Source organism: Serinus canaria, chromosome Z (assembly GCF_022539315.1).
Source record: "Serinus canaria isolate serCan28SL12 chromosome Z, serCan2020, whole genome shotgun sequence".
Taxonomy (NCBI): Eukaryota; Metazoa; Chordata; class Aves; order Passeriformes; family Fringillidae; genus Serinus; species Serinus canaria.
Genome location: NC_066343.1, coordinates 7,825,872 through 7,834,353, shown reverse-complemented (window position 1 = coordinate 7,834,353; position 8,482 = coordinate 7,825,872). Strand labels below are relative to the sequence as shown.

Below are 8,482 nucleotides of genomic sequence, written 5' to 3'. Positions count from 1 at the left end.
AATTACAATCAGTTTTGAGGTTAGAACAATGATGCCTTTATTTGTAGCAGTGAACCATCATCACAGGGCTGCCTTTTACCTGTTAAATTGAAGTCTGAAAAAACAGGATGCATCTGACAGAGTCCACAGTGGATTGCTCTCTCTCAGCTGTAAGAGAACTGATATTTCTCCCATGGGTCTCTCTGCACACCACCTGAGAGCAGCCTGGGCACTGATTTCACAGAATGACTTTCCTTTTTCCACATTTCACAGCCCTGCTGCATCCTGTCTCAGGCCCAACATGATGGCAATTCTTCACTTCCAGCTGCAGGATCACAGGTCCTTGGATGTGGCAAGCTCTAGTAACTCTTCACAGAAGCAAAAAAACCCCACTGGCACCTCCCCAGTGGGCTTTACAACCAGATGAAGAATTGGAAAAAAAAAAAAAAAAGACCTTTGAAGTCCTTATTTTCCCCTGTAGTTGTAGGAAGCCAAATACCAGAGTTAAGTTCTATTTAAAGGAGATTGAATCATTTTAAGATTCCTACCATTCAGTTTTCTTTACCTCCTGCTCCAAAATTTTTAGAAAGAATGACACAAACTGAATCTGAGTGAAAGGTGAAAACAAATTTAGGCAAGGCAAGATAACAATGAAAATGTTTGTGTTTTCAGTCTCAGAAAGGATCAGTTCCTTGGGCAAAGAAAGATCACCTATCTTGACCAAGACAAAGATAGAAGTTGTGCTGCACATGCCAGGGAAGGGTCCCACCCACAGGGCAGGGAAATGGGCACCCCAATTTCCTGGCCAGCTCACTCTCAAGATGCCTCTCACCACAAGAACTAGTCCTGCCAGCATGGTTATTTCTGCCTTCCTTCACTACTCAAGATTTTAATTTACATTAACAAATTGGAGGCTGAAGCTTGAGGCTACTTTACTACTTGAGTTATTATTGACTGTGTCTCCCCCCACATTGCACAACAGGAACATAAAATGGCTTTACATGCAAATAACCGGATATTTTCCCCACTTTTCCTTACATGTCACACCACTCACAGAGCCCCACAGACAAGGCTTTCTACATGCTGCAGGGAAGTGGAAAATATTTCCAACAACGTGATATCTTCCCTTGTTTTTGTAACAAGTTTTGCTGCTGCAGAGAAGAGGGAGCTGTAAGCTCTGGCAGCAGACAGGATGAGATGAGCCACGGGGAGGAAATGAGTCACAGCCCCAGAGGGGCAAAGGGAGTTCCCCAGAGAAGAGACAGCAGAAATCAAATCCTGCTGTCCTCCTGGGGCACCCTGAAGAAGAGGAGACACAGCTGGGACAAAGAGCACCACGGCACAGGAGAGCCCACCACTGTTATGCCACGGATGCTCTGAGCCATTTTGAGCTGTGAAAGGGATGTGTAAGGTCTAAGAGTTTAAATTCCTCAGATTCTCTCTCTGCCACATCTTTAGTATTTCTCAGTATGGCAGGGAGATGCTTGAGACTCAAATGTCATCAGAGTATGGGGTGGAAAGAGATGAATAACGTAATTTAACTAAAGTAATGATGCATAGTTGATGCTGTTCTGATTCCCAGGAGTGGTAGAAACCAGAGTACACCACAGACCCTTTTGAGGACTTGGGGCTGAGGACACAAAAGCCTGTCTACAGCAAATATTAACACAGTCATGAGTTACCTTGCATGAACCTGCACTGCCAGCAGGACAGTTTCAAACATCCAGTAGCCATTAAAAACAAGAACAAAACCAAACCAACCAACAACAACAACAAAAAGGTGAAAAGCACTGTGGTGACATTTATTGGGTGAGGTTTAGAAATGTCTAGCACATATCTTCAGCTGTGAAAGACAAAGGTGTAAGTCTGGTGCCTCCTGGGTGTGTGGTGCAGCTGATTTTGGAGGTTTTTACAGAGCGCTGGTCCACACTGAGGAGATGGAGAGGAGGGGAGGCAGTGCAGCCTCACCGACAGGCGGGAGACTCCCCCGACAGCACAAGCACAGCAGCGCCCAGCTCGTCCCAAACTCGTCGTTTCCCTGCTCAGAAATTCAGATCCGGGCTAGAATGATTCTTAGGAACATTCCCGCACAGGATTTCTGGCAAGACAAACAAGAATAACAAAGAAAAACAAGCGCAGTCTTGTCAACAGGTCAGTGCAGCGGAGCCCGGCTCTTCTGCAGAGTCAGGGAAGGGAAGGTTTCAGCTTTAACAACTCAGCTCCGCCAAGGTCCGGGCACTGCTGCGGGTGAGTCACGCGTGGAGCATCCCATACAGAGCTGCTCTGTAAACACGGCAGGCAGCGAGGAGCAGCGGGGAACGGCAGGATTGCGGTCCGGGAGACGAAAACCACCCGGCAGCCCAGCACCCACTGAGCCCAGCGCTGGGAACAGGGATAAAACACTGCCCCAGCAAAGCGCTGCTCCCCGCCCCGAACCTCTGCATCTCCTCACCAAGCCTTCCTCCAGCGCTGTGGAATTCCCCTTGGCACTTTGTGGGCACTTTTTTTTTTTTTTTTCCTTAACATTTCCCAACCCCAGAGGAGGCCCGGCTCCCCAGGGATTTTTTCTTGGTGTTCTAGATGGATAATTAGATGCTTGGCTCTCGCAATTAAAAGATAACGATTGTGTGAATATTAAGAAAAGCTTTAGTGATATATAGTTGTGGTATTGTAGTTTAGATGTCTTCTGTTTTCCCCATAGTTCCCTTTTCCCCCTGTATTGTTGCCATCAGACAGCCGGGGTTGTCTAGGATAAGTGAAAAGAAGGCGTGCACATGTGTCCCTTACCTGGGGCAGTTGGGAATGGAAAAGCTTGGCTCTTAGGGGGTGCGGCATGGCAACACCTGAGCTCCAATCAAGTTACAAGAAAGCAATTCCACCGATAAATGGCAAAGAAGAGCTGACAGGCAGACTTTGAGAGGGCTGATGTAACCCCCAGGGGTATAAAAGACTGAGCATCCATCCTGAAGAAGAGCCGGACACATGTTACACATGAGGGGCAGTTCCCAGCGCTGCAGTTTTTTCCTTATGTAGTCTGTGAAAAATGCACATTTTATGATTGTTTTTTTGCAAATATGAAAATGAATATTATATGTGTTGTGTTAGAAAGTTATTCTGTATTAATTTTCTTAAGTAGTGTGTTAAATATAGCTTTAGGTTATAAGGTTAAAATAGAAACTATGCTATGTAGGATATTTTTTTTAAAGAAAAGACTCACACTGAGATAGCAGCCACAGGACACCTGAATCTTTCAGAGAAAGAGAATTTATTGCTCCATTATCAGAAGAAATGAACTTCCCGCCTCATTCAGCCTGAAGATGCTGCTAGGATTAAGAGGATGAAGCTGACACTGACCAGGCAGAATCCTGGAATGGAATTTATGCATCATGAATGGAATTTATGCATCATGAATGAGATGTATGAATATGAAACAGGATGCTGTTTTTAAGGGTTAATTCTCTATTAACATGGGTCATTTTTCAGGCTTATGCTGCTCAGAAAAGATACCCAGACATCCATAACTCTTTGTTTCTATTATCTCATATTATCCTAATCCAAATTGTCCAAAATTTTTATTACTCTAATTATACAGCTATTTGTATAACCATTTTATTTTTATTAAACTTTTAAAATTTGTCAAACAAGTGTTTGGCGTTTTTCTCATGGAGGAAATGTCTCTGCTGGCATCACCACGCAGACACCGGCACTGAACTCTCCAAACTCCTTGTTCTTCCTGTGGAAAATGCCAATCGCTTGTTTTTAAAATTTTAAAAGTTTAATGATAATAAAACGGTTATAAAAATAGAAATATAATTAGAGCAATAATAATCTGGACAATTTGGATTAGGACAATATGAGACAATAGAAACAAAGAATTACGGATGGGTACCTTTTTTCTGGGCAAAATAAACCCGAAAAAGGACCCTCTTTAAGAGAGTATTAACCCTTAAAAACAACAGTCTGTTGCATATTCAAGGTGTCTTCGTGGCTGAGTGAGGCGGGAAGAAGTTCCTTTCTTCTGATAATGGAGCAATAAATTATTTTTCTCTGAAAGATTTAGGTGTCCTGTGGCTGCTGTCTCACTGGGAGTCCTTTCTTTTAAAAAAAGTATCCTACATAGGATAGTTTCTATTTTAACATTATGTTATAACCTAAAACTATTTTTAACACACTACTTAAGAAAATTGATGCAGCAGAACTTTCTAACATAACACACGTAAGATTCATTTTAATATTTGTGAAAAGCCAATCAAAAAATTCAAATTTTTCACAGTTATCTTCTGGCAACAGTACACAACACTGGTAGAGCTTTCCAGAGCCTTTTTTTAAATAGATAAATTTGCTATCATGATTTATCAATATTTTCCCTACAGTGGGAGAGGATTTTCACAGGTGTAGATGTCTTAACCTGGCCCATGCAAAATTCTGTTTCCACACCTTCCTGTTGCAAAAATGATGGTTTTTTGACTTGATCTAAAGCTCACTGAGTGGCAGTGGAAAGCCAATACTTGCAGGGAGGCTTGAAGCTGGTCCCTGGCAAGAAAAAGTGACCACATTTCCTCCAGCTGTGGCGAATTCTGAGGAGTGGAGGAGGATTTTGACTTCCTGGTGTTCCTACTAGGTGGACACTTGCACTCATACTGTGTTCTTTGCAAAAATATTGATTTTCAGGGTCTACACAGCAGCATGCATTCATTTTCTCACTCAGGACCGTTATTTTGCCACATTTAATAATTGCACATTAATTATTTAGCTTATTACTCCACCCCAGAGCTGCTGTGCTGCTGGCCTGGTGCCAGAGGAGAGCAGAGCAGGACAGATCTGTCACGGAGCTCACTGGGGTAAGTCATGGCAGAGCTGTGAGGGGACCAGTGGCCATTCCACCTTCCAGAATGGATCCCGGGGGTCCAACCCCTCTCCCCTTCCAGGGAGCTTCTCTGCTTCTCATCCAGAAGCAGCCTAGGAATTTGGACACAGGGCAGGGACAGAGCACAGCATCACCACGAGCAGGGTGGCCAGGCTGGTCCTGGCTGGGCACGGTGCTTCTGTCCCTGGCAGTGCCATCACAAGCCACTCGACACAAGCCAGATTCATTTCCTCAAGCAGAGGATTTCCTGCCACTCCTCTCCTCTCCTCCTCCGTGGTGACTTGAATTACTTCGGATTGCGCAACATTTGGGGCTGCTGTTCACAAAGCCTAAGCTCCCCCAGAGAGGAGCCAGAGCCACCATGCATTTTCCGCCCACCCACGTTTGTGGCACACATTTGGTGTGTCTGCAGATGGAGTTTTCTCACCTTCACAACACAGCATAGGGCACTGGACACCCACAGGCAGCTCTGGCGTGGTCCACAGGGAGCAGAGCATCACCTCAGCTCACAGGATTGTCTGGTCCCACCAGCCTGCCTCGGAGAAGCAGCATGTGGCTCTGCGTGGAGGTGACAGATTTGTGGGTTTGTGATGTGCAAAACCCCCCCCTTCCCCATCACAGCTCATGATGATTTGCACGTCAGCAGCATGTAAATCGTGCTGGCTTGCTCTACCAAGTGGTTTCACCACAAATCAAGTTCTCTGCACTCCTGTGCTCTCCTTGCTCCTGAGCATGCACGGAAATGGGTTTTGCTGCAGTGCAGGGCTGCCCCACCGCTCAGCTCAGGGCAAACACAAACCCAGCAGATCAAAAGAGAAAGGAGGAACTGAGAACTGCTCCCATGGGAAAGCTCTCCGTGCTCTGGCTCCATTAATGCCATATGCTTGAGTTCAGAGGAGCATGAGCAGGAAGGGAAGCTGCTGCAAGCAGGGATGTCCTCGGGCAATGCGCTGCAGAGCCCTTCACCCAGCCAAGCTGCACTGAGAGCTGTGGCCCTGGTGCTCACTTATCCATGCTTCAGCTCAATGCCTGTTCAACCTGTGTGCTTTTTCTAACTACTAAAACATGTCTGCTGCCTTCAGAGCAACCCACAGCTGTAAAATGTTTTCCACGCTACCCATGTTTCCTTTCCAGGTAATCCCAGCTCCATGTTTTCACGCAGTTCTCAAACAAGAAATAATTTACTGCTAAGCAGTGTTGCAATTTCCCATAAAATATTCCTGTGCTGGCCTGTCCTTAGTTTGGCTTCCTTTTTGTTCTTTTGATGGGAAGTTGTTCTTCTGAAGAGGCACCAAGTGTGGCACCAACCTAAGAAAAGACCTGTGAAACTTTATCTGGAGGGAGCCATGGTGCCAACCATGGAGAAAAACTTGATCTGTGCAACTAAGAAAAGATATGAAGAGGGAAGTAATGTCAAAGCAGTGGATATAATGGATTCAGGGAGGCAGGCTGTAAGCAGATACATGGTTGTCAATATTAATGCAGCTTTTAACATATTAATGTTACTTTCAGATGAGGCACTACTTAACCAAGTTAAACACAGGATGAACCAGACGCTGACAAGGCTGATAATTGCTCCACATCCACCAACCCCTATCCAGCCAGTCTGCAATTATTGAGCAGACAGAGCCCAGCATTGTAATTTCCCTGCCTCTCAACTGGAATTTCTTGTTTCCCAGAGATTTTTTTTTCCCCATACCCTGTCACAAGTGCAGATGGAAATACTGTGGAAGTATTCTTGTGATTACTGACATTTTGTTTCAAGGGCAGCTGCTGAAAGAATACAAGAAGAATCACAGATTCACAAAATAATTTAAGTTGGAAAAGACCCTTGAGATCATTGAGACCAACTGTTAACCCAGCACTGCCAAGCCCAACACTAAACCATGTCCTCAAGTGCCTTTTTATATTTACATGCTTTTCAAACCCCTCCAGGGGTGGTGACTCCACCATCACTCTCTAAACAACATAGGATCAGGGAAGAATTTTCAAATCCTTTTTCAAGCAAAAGAAATATTTTCCAGTCCTGGCAGAAGAGCATTTTGTGTTTTATAGCACCCAGCACTGTCCAGTTCTCTCCCAGAAGTGCAGTCCTGAAAACCCCCAAGGAAGGACTGCAAAATCTTTTTTTTTTTTTTGCATTACAGGGTCATGGCTACTCCGTGCTGCTTCTGTCACTGACAGCTACAGCTGATATATCCAGGCAGCAGCTCTGGATAACCCTTGCAAAAGCTGAGTGGAGGCAGGTGGAAGGGATTTTTTCCCTCACATTCCTAGCCCTAGATGATCTCCAAGGTTTCTGTCAAAATTCTGCCTTACGCTAACATTTTTGGTGTGTAACTTCATTGTAAATTTATTATATCTATCCATGCTGTTTTGAGTTATTCTTCTTCAGTGTTTAGTCATTAGTCTTTTATTCTACCTGTGAGTCATGGCAGCATTGGTTAGTGGTGCAGTGGCATCACATCTTGTAAAAAATAATTGCAAGATATTTACGTATGTATGAATGCATAAGCACACTAAAGTAGTTGAGAATTAGCTTTAGTTTTGCTTTTGGATTAGTTATAAACTCTACTTTAATCTGGCTTGGGTTTTTCAAGCTTGATTGCACGTGTATCTGTGCATGGGTTGGACACTGAGAAAAAGAAAAGACAAACCAAAACATAAGCAGGGGTGTGATGACATGTAAAACCTCACCTTCATCATCCTGGCATCAAAACTCTCCCACTGCACCTCTGCAAACCAAAGCAGACAATTTTTTTACTTCTTTTACCACTTCAGAAAACCACAAATCTTTTTCACAGCCCTTCCTCTGGGGAGCCTCTAAATACCAAGAATCTCAGGATTAATTTCACCTGAAGAAGGGAAATGCCCTGAGGGGAGCATTGTTCACCTTGATTATTAAGGATAAGGGCACTGTGGCACTGGCTATCAATCTCAAGCAAATTACTGTTTCTGTAGCAAATGGAGATTAAGTGGAAAATGTCTAAGGAGTACGTGGAATTTTTAATCTCCTGCATGTATTTTATGATTTGGCACAGATCAAAGCATTTTCCAAAAACCTGCACGTTGACAGTGTAAGCTGTGCTTAAAAGTGATGTGTTTTATTTTGTGAGCATGGATTTCTATTGATTTTGAAACCCTAGTGTATAGAGAGTTTAAAGTATATCTCTAAATGCACAAGGCTTTTCTGCCTCACCTCTCACCAAACTCTGCAATTTCTACCTACACAATTCTACCTACCACTCTAACCCTACACTTTAAGAACCCAAGACGATTGGTACTGTCATTTTCACATGCATAAATATTTACAAATCAGGCTCATAAAAATCAATGAGGCCTAGTCCATGCACTTTTCTGTATTTTTATAATTCAGTTTACACCTGAGAGAACGTACCTCAGGCTGGGAAAGTGCTTTTCAGATAAAGGCAGCAGACGGAGTGAGCTGCAGGCTGGCCACTCCTGCATAGCTGCAATGTTTGACATTCACTGGGGACACGCCTCACTCACTGTGCTGCTCTTCCTTTTGCACTCACTTTGGGGTCACAGCCTCATCTGGATCTGTATCCAGTCCAGAAAAATGCCTGTGGTTTGCTAAAAGCTTAATTTATGGTGTGGTTTTCAAGTCAATTACCT

General features: G+C 44.0%; 1 long non-coding RNA gene across 1 annotated transcript; it reads right to left on the bottom strand.

Annotated features, from left to right (window-relative positions):
• Nucleotides 1-1,754: 1,754 nt before the first annotated feature.
• Nucleotides 1,755-5,414, bottom strand: LOC127061050 (uncharacterized). The gene is made up of 2 exons (XR_007780471.1): nt 5,274-5,414; nt 1,755-3,013 (listed from the first exon to the last, which is right to left on the bottom strand). It is a non-coding gene; the product is annotated as an uncharacterized LOC127061050 (long non-coding RNA).
• Nucleotides 5,415-8,482: the final 3,068 nt, after the last annotated feature.